General features: G+C 41.7%; 1 protein-coding gene across 1 annotated transcript in view; it reads right to left on the bottom strand.

The window, feature by feature from the left end:
* The window catches only part of STARD9 (StAR related lipid transfer domain containing 9), a 126,243-nt gene that overhangs the window by 91,811 nt on the left and 14,895 nt on the right, over positions 1 to 19,537 (bottom strand).

Genomic DNA, 19,537 nt, shown 5'->3' with positions numbered 1-19,537 from the left:
AGGTATCAGAGAAGATAATAGTAACATTTATGTAGCATTTATTATCTGCGAAGCACTGTTCTAAGTGTTTTATATTTACTTACTCATTTAGTCCTCACAACAACTCTGAGGTAGGTATCATTATCGCTGTTTTATAGATGGGATAAGTGAAGCACAGAGAGATAAAAGGACTAGTCCAGGATCACAGCCAGTAATCTGTGAAACTGGAAAATAAACCTTTTTTTTTTTTTTTTTTTTTTTGCGGTACGCAGGCCTCTCACTGTTGTGACCTCTCCCGCCGCGGAGCACAGGATCCTCCCGGACCGGGGCACAAACCCGTATCCCCTGCATCGGCAGGCAGACTCTCAACCACTGTGCCACCAGGGAAGCCCATAAACCATATTTTTAATCACTATACTCCACCACCTTTCATCTAGGAAGGAGATGGGGTGTCAAAGAGGAAAGTCTAGGGTCCCTCTGGTGTCAGACCCTAAAATATGCCCTACTGAATGCAACTCTTATCACCTTTATCAAAAGATAAAAATAGAAATCCCTGTCTATTTGTCTAGGGCTTCTTTTTCTGAAAAGAAAAAATGTAAAGAAAAAGAGGGACTTCCCTGGTGGCACAGTGGTTAAGAATCTGCCTGCCAATGCAGGGGACATGGGTTCAACCTCTGGTCTGGGAAGATCCCACATGCCACGCAGCAACTAAGCCCGTGTGCCACAATTACTGAGCCTGCGCTCTAGAGCCCGTGAGCTACAGCTACTGAAGCCCACATGCCTAGAGCCCATGTTCCGCAACAAGAGAAGCCATCACAATGAGAAGTTCGTGCACCGCAATGAAGAGTAGTCCCCGCTCACAGCAACTAGAGAAATCCCGTACACAGCAACAAAGACCCAACGCAGCCAAAAATAAATTAATTTAAAAAAAAAGAAAATTGCATATAGCAGCAAATACTCATACAGAGGTAACAGATACACATACCACACAGAGAAACATAAATTCATATTCTTAGTTTAAGCCTCTGATTACTGAAGGAATCAGAAAAACTGAGCTTTGAGATCACCAAAACACATATCTTTGTTTATACAAGATTTTGCCATTTCTAACAATGCTTTTTTGCTAAGGAATGCTCCCATGAACAACTGTCCAAGTGGCATGTGCCATCTGGTAGGTCCCATATGCGGCTTTCATACTCTCTGGACATAAGCAAGGAATTCCCAGGACAGATAGATGGGTTTCTAGCTCTAATGCTTCCCTCTTCCTTGCAAAAAGACAGATTCTTTATACAGGATCTTATGAGAAAAGATGAAAGATGGATTTATTGGAATAGAACCTAAAGACTTGCCATTCCCACAGCCACTTCTAAGAAGACAACCACAAGTGATTCCTTGATCATAATCTGCCACGTTTTATGTCATTTAACCCTGTTTTCTAGGCCCCATCTGACTGGGCCCCAAGCAAAGCAAGTATGGGCAAAAGAGGGACTGTCAACCATTAGATGACCCCAAATGAGAATGCTAATAAGGGTATGCCAAATTGGATAAAGATTAACAGACACGATCAACTCTTGCGGAGCTCTGAATGCGAGACAGAGAGCTGCTGTTGGCCTCCTACAGTTACTGCTGAATTCTGAGCAGTAATGAATAACGTTCCACTGTCATGTAGCCTGGCTGTGTGACTGTGGACAGTTTCCTTATTTCCTCACGTAGCCTCACATTCATGACCCATCGTGTGAGACAACCTGATCACCTCTCTCCCATGTAGCCTGAAAAAGCCCTATCAAAATGGCAGGTTCAACTGTCAACAGCAACAAGCACAAAGCCGAATCACTGAGCAGCAGTCACATGACAAGCGGACTCGTTAGCAGTTTGCCCAGCAGCTGGTCTGGACAAAGACAACGAGGGTGGCAATACGGAAAAATGGTTTGATTATCAAGCGTGAGGGAGTCTTTGCTTATTCATAGGCAGAATCCAAGAGGGATAAGCTGTTTCACTGCTTTCAGGGTAGTATATAAAATAAAGGGACATTGCAGATCCAGGAGAAGGCCTTCACTCCATCAGATAGAACTTCCAAGAGCTAGGATATCTGCAGCAATTCAGGCAAATCATCCGGGAATCTTTCCATTCCTAATAATTAAGGATCTGTGAGACAGAGTCAGCAAATTTTTTTCTATTATGAGCCATACAGCAAATATATTAGGCTTTATGGGCCACAGAGTCTCTGTCACAACTACTCAACTCTGCCTTTTTGTACAAAAGCATCCATAAACACTACATAAACAAATGGGTATAGCTATGTTCCAATAAAACTTCACTAAGTCAGGTGGTGGACAGATATGGCCCACAGTTGTAAGGCAAAAGTCCTTAGTGGAATAAGAAACAAAGCAAAACCAAAGAGCGTCCTACATACATGAAAGGCCTTCTAATCCTTTGAAATACATTAAAATCATTTATCATTGAAAATAAAGTGAAAGTATATGCACAGATCACCTAGACCCATTTTCTTATTTATTTATTGTCTGCGTTGGGTATTTGTTGCTGCGTGCAGGCTTTCTCTAGCTGTGGCGAGCAGGGGCTACTCTTCGTTGTGGTGTCGTTATGGTTCACGGGCTTCTCATTGCAGTGGCTTCTCTCGTTGCAGAGCACAGGCTCTAGGCACGCAGGCTTCAGTAGTTGCACCAGGCGAGCTCAGTAGTTGTGGCTCGCGGGCTCTAGAGTGCAGGCTCAGTAGTTGTGGCCCACCAGCTTAGTTGCTCCATGGCATGTGGGATCTTCCCGGACCAGGAATCAAACCCGTGTCCCCTGCACTGGCAGGCAGATTCTTAACCACTGCGCCACCAGGAAGTCCTGACCCATTTTCTTACAATAACTGATACTGTACCAAAGTTAAAGTCACTCATAAGATCAACACTGAAGAGTCATCAGTCAGGACAAGCTTAGGTTAGCTTAGGCTATTGTAGCAAACCTCTAAAGCATAGTAGCTTAAAACAACAAAAGTTTATTTCTGGCTCATGCTACCTGTGGGTCAGTAGGGGGTCTTGATGGTTGTAGCTTCTCTGACAGAACTACCTATCTCCGACATTACTGATCTTGGTGCCAGAAGGAAAGAGGGCTTTGGAAGGTCATACTCCAGCAACTGAAGGCTCAGACATCGTTTCTCCTTAAAATATACTGGACAGAGCTCATAATATGGCCCCCCTCCCCTCACACAATGGGACCAGGAAGTGAAATTCTATCATGCAACAGAAGATGAAAAGCCAGGAATACTGAGTGAGCAGCATGAGTGACTATCACATAGCAATGGTTAAGTCACTTTTACCTAGATGATCACAAAATGAGATTTTCTTATTAAAAACACATTTCTGATATATTGGATAGCCAGAAACCACTGTCAACTTCATTTACATTAGAATTTCAAAGTGTTCGGTATACTCTTCCTTAGTGTCTAAGGATTTGGCAATGGCAGGACTTGAGGTCATCATTATGAGTATCAATGCTTTGTTTATTTATTTATTTACTTATTCATTTATTCATTTACGGCTGTGTTGGCTCTTCATCTCTGTGCGAGGGCTTTCTCTAGTTGCGGCAAGTAGGGGCCACTCTTCATTGCGGTGCGCGGGCCTCTCACTATCGCGGCCTCTCTTGCTGCGGAGCACAGGCTCCAAACGTGCAGGCTCAGTAATTGTGGCTCACGGGGCAAGTCGCTCCGCAGCATGTGGGATCTTCCCAGACCAGGGCACGAACCCGTGCTCCCTGCACTGGCAGGCAGATTCTCAACCACTGTGCCACCAGGCAAGCCCATGAGTATCAATTCTTAATGCCCATACTGGTAGATGCAGAGAATGCAGTAGACTGAGTGTTTACTGACCACAAGACATAACCAGAAGCTGTGTTGGGGGCAGGGCTCTCCCAGGAAGTTTTGAGGACAGGATACACAGAGTGGTTTTTCCACAGCCTTCTCCAAGACCAGCATGTATTTCAGAATTCCTTAGCTCCCTACTTCAGTCTTCTGGACCAGCTTTGATGGTATAGCAGGTGCTGTTAATGTTCTACACCTATATACACTTGGATGCCTTTACTATTTTCATGTGCACCAGCCAGTGGGTGTGCTTTAACTTCCAAAAGTCAGTATCTGTGTCTCTTTATCTGTTTTTCTTGGACGACTGCCCTCAGGTTACTGAAATACCTTTTAAGAGCCAGATGTTCTTGCTTTCTTTCTTTATTTTTAACATCTTTATTGGAGTATAACTGCTTTACAATGGTGTGTTAGTTTCTGTTTTATAATAAAGTGTATCAGCTATACATATATCCCCATATCTCCTCCCTCTTGCGTCTCTCCCTCCCACCCTCCCTATCCCACCCCCTCTAGGTGGTCACAAAGCACCAAGCTGATCTCCCTGTGCTATGCAGCTGCTTCCCACTAGCTATCTATTTTACATTTGGTAGTGTATATATGTCCATACCACTCTCTCACTTTGTCCCAGCTTACCCTTCCCACTCCCCGTGTCAAGTGGTGCTGGGAAAACTGGACAGCTACATGTAAAAGAATGAAATTAGAACACTCCCTAACACCATACACAAAAATAAACTCAAAATGGATTTAAGACCTAAATATAAGGCCAGACACTATAAAACTCTTAGAGGAAAACACAGGCAGAACACTCTATGACATAAATCACAGCAAGATCCTTTTTGACCCAACTCCTAGAGAAATGGAAATAAAAACAAAAATAAACAAATGAAACTTAAAGCTTTTGCACAGTAAAGGAAACCATAAACAAGACCAAAAGACAACCCTCAGAATGGGAGAAAATATTTGCAAATGAAGCAACTGACAAAGGATTAATCTCCAAAAATTTACAAGCAGCTCATGCAGCTCAAGATCAAAAAACCAAACCACCCAATCCAAAAATGGGCAGAAGACCTAAATAGACATTTCTCCAAAGAAGATATACAGATTGCCAACAAACACATGAAAGAATGCTCAACATCACTAATCATTAGAAAAATGCAAATCAAAACTACCATGAGGTATCACCTCACACCTGTCAGAATGACCATCATCAAAAAATCTACAAACAATAAATGCTGGGGAGGGTGTGGAGAAAAGGGAACCCTCTTGCACTGTTGGTGGGAACATAAATTGATACAGCCACTATGGATATGGAGGTTCCTTAAAAAACTAAAAATAGAACTACCATACCACCCAGCAATCCCACTACTGGACATATACCCGGAGAAAACCATAATTCAAAAACAGTCATGTGGGCTTCCCTGGTGGCACAGTGGTTGAGAGTCCGCCTGCCCATGCAGGGGACACGGGTTCATGCCCCGGTCTGGGAAGATCCCACATGCCGCAGAGTGGCTGGGCCCGTGAGCCATGGCCACTGGGCCTGTGCGCCATGGCCACTGGGCCTGCGCGTCTGGAGCCTGTGCTCTGCAACGGGAGAGGCCACAACAGTGAGAGGCCTGCGTATCGCAAAAAAAGAAGAAAAAAGAATCATGTACCACAATGTTCACTGCAGTTCTATTTACAATAGCCAGGACATGGAAGCAACCTAAGTATCCATCGACAGATGAATGGATAAAGAAGATGTGGCACATATATACAATGGAATATTACTCAGCCATAAAAAGAAACGAAACTGAGTTATTTGTAGTGAGGAGGATGGACCTAGAGTCTGTCATACAGAGTGAAGTCAGAAAGACGAAAACAAATACCATACGCTAACACATATATATGGAATCTTAAAAAAAAAATTGATATGAAGAACCTAGGGGCAGGACAGGAATAACAGCCAATTGTTCTTTAGAAGGCAGTTTTTACCAATGACTGATGGGTACAGGGAAACTCGGGACATTCTTGATTCGGAAAACTCTATACTCTGTCTTCAGAGCACCTCTGTGGAATTGCTTGGCCTCCTCCTTCCCTTGCTGGTCTCAGTTCCCCACCCTACCTACCACTTCTTTTCCAGCGATACGTCCTAATAAATGACTTTCACATAACTCCTTATCTCAGGGTCTGTTACTGAGGAAGCCAGACTGAAAACAGCCCACTCACAGCTTGAGGACATAAAGGCTATACAGTGCTACAGAACGAGACCAGGATTTGGACTCAGGAGACTCCAAATGACAAAGTTCCCACCCTACAACTTATTAGGTAACAGCAGTCTTTATCAACCCTTCTAAAATGTAGAAATAATGGTACCTAACACAACAATTTTGTGACAAATACATGGGACGATGACAATACATGTGAAAGCACTTTGTAAACTAGAGAATATTACACTAGGAAGAAGTTAGCTTATTTAAGATAGGTGTTTCCCAACTTCTAATCCTTCCCCCAACCTGTAATTATGACTATGCTCCCCACTGTCTACAAATAGAAGAAAATTTGTACAGTGGTAGTGTCTGAAGTACAGCCCAATAATTTGCATTTCTAACAAGTTCCCAGGTAATATCAATGCTGCTAATCTGGAGACCTCACTTTGAGAAGGAAAACTTCAGCCACCTCTGCAGAATGAAACTTACAGTGGTCCTACCTTACCATAGAAAGAATTTATAGGAAACAAAGACTAAGCTTTAAAAAATCTTATTGTGAGATTTTCTTTCCCATGCTGTGGATATATGTCCTCATGTTATGAAATAAACGTGCAAAGTTGGCTGTGAAGAAAATTTCTATATCCCATCTCAATTCTATACTGACTTGCATTTAATTAAAAAAAAAGAGGTTCAGATAGCTGTTACTTTAACATCTGTCATGACACTAGATTGACAAGAACAACAATTTATTCACTATTGAAATGTACCAGGTAATATTCAAAGCACTTTACCTGCATTAATAATTTATTCCTCACAACAACCCATGAAGTAGATATTATCATCTTCATTTTACAAGTGAGGCAACCAAATCAGAGAGAGGTCCGGAAAGCTGCCCAGAGTCATACAGCTAGCAAACGTCAGAGGTCGGGTTCAAACCCAAGCAGTGTGATACTACAGTCCACGGTATAAACCAAAAACAACATTGCATAATGGATGATTTTTTAAAACTCTGACCAGTTTACAAAATTCTAACTCTATGATCTTTCTTCTTATTGGCTCCTCTTTATGTATATACCTTCCATTACTATGTGGGCCATATGATCAAGCATGGAGTTACCCCAGCACAGGCATGGCTCCCAGGAAGCTTGCCAGTTGCTTTGCCTACATGTGGATAATAACTCATAATGCTGGGCTGTAATACAATCCCACATACAAATATTAAATATGGCATATACTCAACCTGAAGAGTACCAAAACTGAGAAGGGATGATAAAGAGCACACGTACTAAAACCTCACTAATCTACTCTATTTTGAAGATGCTCTCCATGACATCATTTTTTTGCTAAAGAAATGCACTGAACAAACTAAAATGGGGACTTCCCTGGCGGTCCAGTGGTTAAGACCTTGCACTTTCAATGCAGGGGACACGGGTTTGATCCCCGGTCAGGGAACTAGGATCCTGGATGCCACGCAGCACAGCCAGAAAAAAAAAAAAAAAAGAACCAAAATGCATCTCTATAACTAGAAACCAGCCCCAGGCTGAATGCATGAGGAGGTTAATTGGATCCTGACAGCTGCAAGTCAGAAAAAGAAGGGAAGGCTGAGGAGAAAGGCTGGCAGGGCTGTGTTTGGCCCGCCTGCCCTCTCTTAAATTCAGTGATTAGCTAGGCAGGGACATTACTTTGCCTCTCAGAGCATTCACTGGAAAAAAGCCCCAGGAAAGAGCTTTACAGTGTATTTTAACAGAGCACAAGTGGGACTTCTGAGGTGCTGGTAATGCGCTATTTCTCGATCTGGATGCTGGTTATGTGGGTATGCTCAGCTTGCAAAAGTTCAAGTGGGTAGAAAATTTGAGCTGTTCACTTATAATGTGTGAACATATAATTTTTCTGTGTGTATATTTCAATTTAAAAGTTTTAAAAAGAGTAGTTCTGTCTCCTTACCAGCCAAAAATAATGACACGCATCTGCTAAGGAATCTTTTCACCACACAGGCTGTTCTGCTGCAGAAGCCTGTTCATGACACATCGACTGAGCCAGAGGAGGGGGTTGTGAACAAAGGATGGGGTGACAGCGAGGGCTTGGCTCACGTTCGCTGAGGGCTTCAGAAGCCTTCCTCAACACTGGACTGTTTAGGCAGAGTGCCATCACAGCGGGGGAGGAAGAAAAGAAGAGCATTTCCTCTCTAGCTGTTAGCTTCCTCTTTGTCCTTACTCCCTTCTTCCAAAATGTCCCCTGTCCACCCCCACCAACCTCAGCAGCAAATTATGCAAAAGAGCAGCAGTCCCAGGAGTTGAACCCCCAGATTCAGGGATGCCCTGGGCTGACCATCACGAGCAAACCCGAGCAGGCCCCTGCAGTACTGAAGGGGACACACATCATACACCTAAGGGCCCCACACACGATGCACATAGTACACGCTCAGTTAACACTGACTGAATAAATGAATACCTAACCCGTGGACCCAATCCAGAATATACACCATAAATGTGTGCTGAATAAAATTAACGACAGCTCTTCTCCAGGTCTCCCCTAAGCACTGCCTGCATTAATTCCACACACGTGATCTTCAGCCAAGATATACATCACCAGGTCAGCATCCTCCACATAGCACTGTTTCCATACTTTTGAATGTGTTCCAGAGGGCTCTTTACCATCTTTTGTAATGGATGCCCTCAGGCAGCACTCTGAAGGGAAGTCAAGTAGGGCAAAGCTGCTTCAAGTTGCTGGAGTTGCTAATACTACTTCTATATAAGAAGAAAACAGGCCCCAAGGATGGAGTTCCTGTTTTTAACTCTCATTCCTGCCTAAGTGGAAAAAGTTTTCCGCAACCATGCTCCTAGGGGCAAATTTCCTGTTTTTAATATTGTTTAGTCTGAATGGGTCTCTAGAGACCAAACTTAATGCTGGAGAAGCAAACAAGCTGAGCCCCCAAGACAGTTCTAATTTCATAGTCGAGCTCAGTCAGCCCAGCTTAAGCCTATACCATTCTCAGCAATCCAAGGTCTAGTTAAAGAGATTAGTTTTGCGTTGATCTGAATTGCATCTGCCTCATGTATCCCACTGGCAGGGGCCTTCCTCCCTCGAGCCACAGTTCCCTCCTCCAGTCTTCCCTGAAGACTTGGTAGTTTGCAGAAGACAGAGCTGCCTGTTAGAACCACAAGACCTCTAAGCGCACCCGTCTTGTGGTGCTTCTTGTGCCTCAGCCCCTCATCTCAAGTCACCTCAACCAAATAAACAAAGCATGACTCCAGCCTTAGCCAACAGCCCTGGAACAAAGCTGCTTCTTGGAGCTGTCACAGCCACTTACTAAAGTGCATGCAAAAGACAAAAAAATTAGATGATCGAAGAGACCCGACAGTGGTGAGCACTCAGCTCAAAAATTACTTGCTGGTGACAACCAAGAGATGCACTGACACAAACCTGGACAGTTAGGAACCTGGGACTGATTTTCAATGAAGCGTAGTTAATAAGCCTCCAAAAACCCTAACAGAGCTGATGAATGCCTAAGAGATTCATTCTCTCTGGTGCATAAATGCTTCTATGTGGAAGATACTGAGCAGATGAGGTTCATCTTTGCAGAAAAATAAATATTTGGAAATTAAAGCTGGTGGAATTTAGGATAAAACTAGAAAACAATGTAGGATTTCATCTCATTCAAAAACATATATTAAGATTCTTCTGGATTCAAACTAGAGGTCCTGCATTCACTCTTTCCGTCCCCAATATGAAACTGGTCATCCCAGGGTACTTCACAGATGAGAAAGGACTTACTCAGAAAAAGAGGCACCAGCAATACTGAGTTGTGCCGGCAAGGAAAGAAGCACACTGACTAGCAGGGTTAGTGCACAGACCGCAGGCTCCTTCATGGGCACTTCTGGGTACATTTCACCACTTTTACTGTTATTTTTTTGGCCGCACCGCACGGAATGTGGGATTTTCGTTCCCCAACCAGGGATCAAACCTGCGACCCCTGCAGTGGAAGCACGGATTGTTAACCATTGGACCAGGGTGGTTAACACCAGGGAAGTCCCCATTTCGCCACTTTTAAAGTCCACTTCAAAACCTGGCCCCTGGGTCAGAACAGGTGAAATGAAGCATCCATCTGCTGTAACGTGGGAGCTATTTCTTGTATCTCAGAAAGTGATTGGGTCAATTAGAGCTATTGGGGGATTCAGAAGAACATACGCTGACTGCACCTGTAGACAAGCACTTCAGATACAAAATTTAAAATAGGTGGTGTCCTCCATATCTCAGAGAAAGGCATCAACAGGGAGGCTTGAAAACACATGATCCTCATCATGGCTCCTGGGTCCTTTCCTATGGTAAATGCACAGTTTATCAGCTGAAATTTTTCTAATTGTCAGCTAATTCATGTCACACTTCAAATATCAGAGGCACGCGCACAGTCAGGAGTAGTTAGCGCACACAGCAGGCAGCAGGTGCAGTGGAAAGAGCAAGGGCTTTGGAAGCAGCAGATCTGGGTTTCAATCTGAGCTCCACCTCTTAGTAGTGTGGCCCTGGGAAAGTTACTTAACCTCTTTGAGCCTTGGTTTCCACAGCTGTACCATAGAGATGATAATAACTCACTTTGGGGGCTGCTGTTAAAGAGTGAATGAGATGAGTCAGGTACTCAGTTCAGTACCTGGAACAGAGCAGGGTCTCAAAAGGTGGTATTTTCTTCTCTCACATCCCCCTTAAGCGAGTTGTTCATGAGAATATTGTCCGAAATTAAGCACAACTTTTCCAAACCCTGAAACCAAATCTCTAAACTCGGGCTTCCCTGGTGGCGCAGTGGTTGAGAGTCCGCCTGCCAACGCAGGGCACACGGGTTCGTGCCCTGGTCCGGGAAGATCCCATGTGCCGCGGAGCGGCTGGGCCCGTGAGCCATGGCCACTGGGCCCGTGCGTCCAGAGCCTGTGCTCCGCAACGGGAGAGGCCACAACAGTGAGAAGCCCACATACTGAAAAAAAAAAAAAAAAAAACCCAAAAATCTCTAAACTCCAAGGAAATGTTGCCAGATGCTTACTGAAGGGGGAAGTTGCTTCTACTTTCTCAAAATCTCTAATGTGGGAGAAAAGGAAAAGCAATATCAGCCAGAAACCACTACATGTTTGTGCTTTAAACCATAACACCACCACAAACAAGATGGGGTTAGTTTATTAGGGGAGGAAGAGCAAAGAAAAAAAGTAATTAAGAGTTTCCATTCCTGTCAGATCTCTTCTCATCTGAGCAGAGCCACTGTCTCCACCAACTACATGGAAGCTGCATTAGCTCTTCCTCCTACATCAATTCAGCACATATCCCCAGAAAGCATCTGTACTTTGTCTAACTGCCTAACTACAGAGACAAGAATTGAGCAATGAAATGACTAACAAAGGAACAATCCCCCACTTCAAGGAAGAGAAGCAAAAATGAGTGCGCACATGCTTCTGTTTACCTCCTCCGCTCCTAGGGACCAGATGCAAGGGACTGTTTGTATACAGATGATAATCTTATGAGTGAGTCCAACCGTTTCTGCCCTAAGACCAACGTCCTAGGGGCTCTGCCTTTTCCAACTTCTAAGTTCAAACTGGGGGATGCCTGGGCACATCTGGTCACCATTTGATTTCAGGCTCCTATTGTGTTCAGTCTGTGGGGGGAAGTGAGTCTATAAATAGCTCACACTCGGAAAAAAATGAGAAACTATCTACTCTGCCTTTCCTGCAGAGAAGAGAGGTTTTCACCAAACCCAGCTCCCTCATCATGATCATAAACCAAGTTAATATGCTAAGTAGCCAGACTCAATCAAATGATTCATACACTTATAAGACTAAACAGTATCTAGAATGAAACCAGGAAGGAGCTTCAAGTTAAGATTAGTGAATGATTCATGTGATGCTTTGAGAAGTCTTTTTGGAAACACACCAAGCTGTGCAGTTAAATCCATGTATGTGAAGCACCACTTTCAAGTCTTAAGCAATCACGCTGTGGACTAGCCTTTTTTTTTTTTTTTTGCAGTATGCGGGCCTCTCACTGTTGTGGCCTCTCCCGTTGTGGAGCACAGGCTCAGCGGCCATGGCTCACGGGACCAGCCGCTCCACGGCATGTGGGATCATCCCGGACCAGGGCACGAACCCATGTCCCCTGCATCGGCAGGCGGACTCTCAACCACCGCGCCACCAGGGAAGCCCGGACTAGACTTTTTACAACCTCCCCTCCCTACCCCCGACAAAAAAGGCCTACCTCCCTCTTCAAGTATTTTCAAATGCTTAATTTAAATATTTATCAGTACTGTAGTATTTACTACACTGTGAAGTAATTAACCCTGTGTATCTGCCTCCCTCAAGAAATAAGAGTTTTTCATGGGTAACTACAATGTCCAATTCTTATTGGTTATTTCCAGTACTTAGCACAATTCTTGGCATATTTTTCAGAAGTATGCTGAATGAATAAGGTAAAATAATCACATATTACATGACCTTAGTGAGCTTTCACAAATAAAAGATAATCAAATTTAATGTTGATTTAAGGGAGAGGTGAGAGAAAAGGGGGCCAAGCAGGTAAAAGTAAACAAAACAGCGATATAAACAGATTGTTTCACTTCATGTCCACACCTGCTCAGGATTCCAAAAAGGCTATTTTTGCTGGAAGCTGAGATTATGTAAATGTATGTAAATCACAGACTAGTAAGAGCCAGTATACAGTAACAACCACCCCTAACTTCAGATCCTGGAAAAAATAATTTGAAGCCAAACTCCTGTTCCCAGAAATGCAGTTCAGAAAGAACAGCAAGCAGCAACAAAGATATTGGACAGCTAAGACCTACAACTTGAAATGCTCCAAAATGTTTCATAGTAAATTATCAATTTCTGATTTTGTCTTTAGAATATAAGGAAAAGTCTCCTATACATGTTCTAGAAGTCACAGCATATTATCACTGTGCCTGTCAAAGGATCTAACTGTCTTTGGTTTAGAAGACAAATGCTAAATTAAAATCTGCTCTACTGAGTCCATAGAGCAAGTCACAAACCAATGTGGTTCCATCTGCTGACACCAGAATTAATGCTATACGGTTTGTCAGATATAAATCAAACACGGTCTTCATCTTTTCAGTGTCCAAAATATGATAGCTGAAATGAAGTTAAAGAATATACTAATAGAAGGAAAATGATACCAGATGGAAATATGGATATACAAAAAGAAATGAAGAGCGCTAGAACCGTTAACTACATGGGCAAGTATATGATTTTTTTTCTTACTATTTAAATTCTTTAAAAAATAATTTACCATTTAAATGAAATTATTGACAATGCATTATGGAGTTCATAACATATGTAGATATAAAATGTATGACTTGACAGTATAAAGACTGAGAGAGAAGAAACAGAAGTATTTTAGTGTACCTTATTTTATGTGGGAAGTAGTATATTATCACTTAAATATAGACTGTGATAAGTTAAAAATGTATACTATAAACCCTAAAGCAACCACTAACAAAACAAAGACTTATAATTAATAAACCAACAAAAATAAAATGGGAACACAAAAATACTCAATCCAAAAAAGGCAGAAAAATACAAAAAAGGGAACAAATAAGAGATAGGTCAAATAGAAAAAAAGAAAAATGATTGTCATGATTATATTAGTAATTACACAATGTAAATGTTCTAAATAGCCCCAATTAAAGGCAGAGATGGTCTGATTAGGAAAACAAAGCAAGACTCAATCACATATATGCTGCCTACAAGAAATTCACTGTAAATATAAAGACATAAATAGTTTAAAAGTTCACAGTAGCAAATAAATTATGGTACACTCACATAAAATGTTACTAAATGTTACTAAAATGGACATCAAAAAAGTGAGGTGATCATATATACAGATATGAAAATGTCTCCAAGATGCATTAACTGAACAAAGCAAGATGCAGAATAATGTGTCTGCTACCATTTTTTAAAAAAATAATAAATATACAACTACATGCTTAGATGTACACAAAATATATAGGAATATACACAAGAAATCAATAACAATGGTTGTCTCAGCATAGGGGAAATAGATACCAGGAGATAGAAAAGAGATTTAATTTTCACTGTACATCCTTTTATACTGTTTTATCTGCCATGTGCATATATTACCTATTTTTTAATTAATAAATTATAGTAGTTTTAGAAAAAAATTTATTATTAAAGAATTAAGAACAAAAGATACTTTCACTGGCAGTATATAGAACTCTGTAAAGAGACTTCTTTCTTGGTATAGAAACATCAGAGAATATAATGTAGTAATAATATCAACTGATTTTTTTTAATCTTTCTAATTTTTTTCCAAGTCCTCTCAAGCCTAATACTTCATTTTAGTCTAACAGTATTCCTGTGTGTTGGTAGGTGGGGATCATCACTCCCTCTTGAAAGATAAGAAAACTGAGGCTATTTAAATCACATAATATAAAGTTGTTCCACTAAACCAAAAGCCATCAAGGTTTGCCTGAGATGGCACTTGTGTAAGTGGATATGTCAGTGTCTAACATGTCTTCTTTCTTACATCAGCCAGACAGAAAAGAGAAATGTCAACCAGGGAATAATCCACATTTTACAGCCAAAGCAAAAGCACAGTTTTCTGGATCTTGGGAAGAGCAGTCATCTATTCAAAATTGTATAATTTAAGGTACAATATATCATGAACTCCAGAATCTTGTTACTAAAAGTGTAGTCCTCAGTCCAGCAGTATCTTCAGCTCCAACCCAGAACTCTTTGATCTCAATCTGCGTCTCTAACTTTACTTTCACATGCATACATATCACCTGGTGATCTCTTTAAAATGCAGGTTTTGATTCAACGCATTTGGCTTAGGGTCTGAAAGTACACATTTCTAACAAGCTCTAGGCAATACCAAGGTCCACACTTTGAGGAGCAAGGCAAAGATTGTAGGGCCAGAATGTACAAGATGTGCTTGTGTGTTCCCAAAGAATAGGAAGCATGTCCTCTTCCTTTCATTGTATGGAAGCATCTGGACATGCACAGTTCTTAGTAAAGCTCAGCAGGCACATCCAGAAGGAAAAACCAGTAATGTGTTCCTGGGAGGCATTTTTCTACAGTAAATCAGAACACTTCTACCATTCTGGAACAAAACAGATCTGCATGATGTCCCAGGGGCAGACTCTTGAGAGAGCAGCAACAATGGAGATACCATGGCCCCAAACCAAGGTTCTGGAAACAAAGAAAGGCAGTGGTGTCCAAGCAACAATGGGGATGGACAAAAGGATGGAATGGGCACTACAGCCTATTAGAACCTCTAGAAAAAAAATCTTGAATGAGATATAGATTTGCTCAAAATCTGATCAGCATAAAACACGTATATCAAGTGAGGTAAAGCAACTAAGCAAAACTCTGTCTCTGTCACACACACACACACACACACACACACACACACACTGTTTGTTTACCCAGCACCTAGCATATACCGACATACAACAGACAACGGTGAGTGAATGCTGTTTCTGTAACCCAGGATACGCCGCCTCCTGCCCTCAGGTTAAATATCTTCATGGCCTGTATCTGCTGGATTCAGCTAAGCATCCAGGATGCTCCCGAGGCCACTTTGCCACTGTCCCAAAGAACCTGGGATTAGCCTCCATATCCCCTAGGAGTCTGGAGCAGCGCAGAGATGGAATGTGGGAGTCTGGCCTCCTGGGACACTTGGAGAGATGGACACTATGACTACATCCTCTTAGCTTCACCCTGGACTGGCAGCACTTGATCCACTCAAGCACATCTTGTACATTCTGTCCCTACAATCTTTGCTTATTATGCCTTTCCTTCTGACTGCAATGACCTCCCTTCAGCTCATTCAAAGGCATCTATGCGTAGGGTGTTACTCCTCTGGATTCCTGAAATACTTAATCTAAGTACCACTCATTTAACACTTGAATGCTTGGTATTGTCGATTATTTTTATTATTTTAAGGATTATTTATAAATATAAAATTATACATTTATAATAATATAAGTATACTGTTATTATATTTATTATTATTCCCAATAAGACTAAGCTTTCTGAGGGCAGGAATCACATCTTATATCACCCCATATTCCTCACAGCACTCAACCCCACTGTGTTGCAGATGGTAGTTGCCTCTCAAGTGCTTACTGACTGAATGAGAGAAATGTCACTACGCTAGGAAATGTAGGGTATTCAAAGATGGATGAGGCCTAGTCTGCCTTCAAGGATCACTCAGTCTAATAAAATAGGTAAGTCATGTACCCAAGGAGCGTTAATTTAAATTAATACGCAGAGTGTCACAAGAGAGTAACAAGATATTATGAGAATCTAAGGGATGGTGACAACTTCAAGGAGGAAGTACCACTTTAACTGGGTCTTAAAGAACAAGCAGCATTTTGAATGGTAGGAACTGGGGAGGTGAGATATTTTAACATATTTTGGAAAGAGGAGTCAGCATGAGCAAAAGCAGGGAAGTACATGGCATTTGGGGAAGAGCAAACACCAAAATAATCAGGATAGCCTGAAAAAGAAATGAAAAAGGACCAGCCCTGTCCAATACTAAAAAGTAGTAAAACAGTATGGTATATGCTTTTATGAATATTTGAAAACTTGTGAAACAGTATAGTTCTGGCACAAAAGTATGAATCAATCAATGAAACAAAACAGTTTTAAAAGAGACCCCAGGTGGGACTTCCCTGGCGGTCCAATAGTTAAGACTCCATGCTTCCAATGCAGGGGGCGTGGGTTCGATCCCTGGTCAGGGAACTAAGATCCCATGTGCTGCACAGCGTGGCCAAAAAATTTTTTTTTAATTTTTTAATTAAAAAAAATAATAAAAGAGACCCCAGTATATACAGGAATTAAGCAAATGATAAAAATGGCTTTTACATATCAGTGGAGAAAGGATGGGTGCTCAGTAAATGGCAATGAGGCAATTGGCTATCTGGGGAAAAAAGTAAAAATGAAGCCCCACTGCATTTCCTACAACAAAAATATTCAAATGGATCAAATATTTAACTATTAATAAGATAAATCCATTAGTACCCCAGAAAAAAAAATGGCAAATACTTTTATGATCTTAGAATGACAGGCCTTTCTAAGCTTAGCATACTAGGAAGCCACAGAGAAAGGTCAATAATTTGACTACATTTAAACGCACACACACGGGTGCACAGGAAAAAATTACAGTCAAAACAAAAGTAAACAGGGGAAACATGCAACATCTATGACATGGATCAATTTCCTTAATATTCTAACTGCTCTTAAAAATAAGTAAGAGGGCTTCCCTGGTGGCGCAGTGGTTGGGAGTCCGCCTGCCAATGCAGGGGACGCGGGTTCGTGCCCCGGTCCAGGAGGATCCCACGTGCCGCGGAGCGGCTGGGCCCGTGAGCCATGGTCGCTGAGCCTGCGCACCCGGAGCCTGTGCTCCACAATGGGGGAGGCCACGGCAGTGAGAGGCCCGCATACCGCAAAAAAAATAATAAGAAAAAGGGACTTCCCTGGTAGTCCAGAGGTAAAGAATCCGCCTTCCAATGCAGGAGATGTGGGTTCGATCCCTTGTCAGGGAACTAAGGTCCCACATGCCACAGGGCAACTAAGCCCAGGCACCATAACTGCTGAGTTCGGGCACCTCAGCTAGAGAGTCTGTGTGCCACAAACTACAGAGCCCACGTGCCCTGGAGCCTGCGCACCACAACTAGAGAGAGAAAACCCGCACGCCACAACTAGAGAGAAGCCCACGCGCCACAAGGAAAAAGCCTGCATGCCTCAACAAAGATCCTGCATGCCGCAACTAACCTGAAGCAGCCAAAAATAAATAAATAAATCTTTAAAAAAAAAGAAAAATGGGGAAAAATATATGAACACACAATTCACAGGGAACAAAATATACAAATGGCCCAGAAACATACAAAGATGCTCAATCCCAATTATAATAAAAAGAAAAGCCAAAGATAAGATACCATTTCTACCTATAAGATAGACAAAGATTAAAGAGTTTGATAACACCTAGTATTGACAAGGAATGTGATAAAGTATTCTGATACACTATTGTTAAGCATGTAAATTGGTACAATCTTTTTGGAAGACAATTAGACAAAAATCTATTGAAATTTAAAATATACATACTCTCTGAACATGCAACTGCACTTCTAGAAATTTACCTTACGGTTACACTTGCAAAAATGCAAAGATGATCACTCTAGTATTATAGTGAATAGTAGAAACATAATATAATATATATTATATAATAGCAGAATTACAAAATTTTGGAATTATAATTATATAATATGTAATAATATATTGTATTATATAGTTAGCTGGAAATATTCTAACCATCCATCATTAGAAAACTAGTTAAACTACAATAACTTTATAGGATGGAATTCCATGTAGCATTAAAACAATGAGGTAGAACTATAGGTACTACAAATAAATTAGGGCCAAGATTAAGTTGCATAGAATAAAGCAAGTTGAAAAAAAGTACATAGAGTGTAAGCCCCTTAGTATTTTTTTTAAAAGAGACATACTATATATGCTTACTTATGATTAGAGAATGTCTGAAAGGATAGCAAAGAACTGCCGACAGTGGTTACCTCTGGAGAATGAGACCAGTGGGGAGGCATGGAAGGGGAAGTGATTTTCACCTTTTACATTACACCCTTCTGGACTGTTTGAACGTTTTCCAGTTAGCTTGTATTGCTTTCATAGCAAACTATTTTAATAAACTAATTAATCTACTGATACATTTTATGCAGTTGTCTGCTTTCTGCTGAGCATAGAACTAGAGAGAGACCAGTCCTGCTCCTTTCCCCATACTTTCTGAACCCTTTTCAGAACACTGCACTTAGAAGGGGCCTTTTGTTGGTCAGCTGGACTGGCTCCCACAGAGGACCATTGAAAGGTGCTGAGAGGGGACTTGGACACTGGCTTACTGTGCAAGTATGTGGGAGAGAATTTAGCACCTGGTGATGCAGACCAGGTGGTTTCCTCTGGAGAAGGCTACTGTTACCAGTCTGCCTGTGCACACCTCTGCTGTGGTGGACACACAGACCTTTTGTTCAAAGGGCTGCGCTTCATCTTATATCCTCTTGTTCACATGATTTTGCAAATCAGTTTTTCCAAAGACCTTCAAAGTGATCACCTCCATCATCATTTCTTCAAGCAATTAATTGACAATCCTTATAAACCCAGGACAAATTCAAGTGTAAAGGGAGCGGAGTATAGGGCAACTTCTCAGCACTGCAGATGCAAGCAAGAGAACTTCTGGGGAACATCAAGGACACCTAGCTCAGGACCTCTATCTGTATTTATGCTTAGGCTGCACCAGGTTTCCAGCTGACTATCAAAATTTGGGCATGCCGCCCCTACAGATAACCTCTCTCCCAAGCCTAAATCTCAAGGACTCCAGATACAACCAGAAATTCCTGTTACCCTTGACTCACAGAGGAGAAAAAAGAATCCAAACAAGCTGTTGCATTTTAAAAGATTTCTCTAGTTTCTGCTGTTCATTTTTGTAAAGGCATCCAGCA

This window comes from Phocoena phocoena, chromosome 2 (genome assembly GCF_963924675.1).
Source record: "Phocoena phocoena chromosome 2, mPhoPho1.1, whole genome shotgun sequence".
In the NCBI taxonomy this organism is placed as follows: domain Eukaryota; kingdom Metazoa; phylum Chordata; class Mammalia; order Artiodactyla; family Phocoenidae; genus Phocoena; species Phocoena phocoena.
This window is presented reverse-complemented; position numbering and strand designations above follow the sequence as displayed.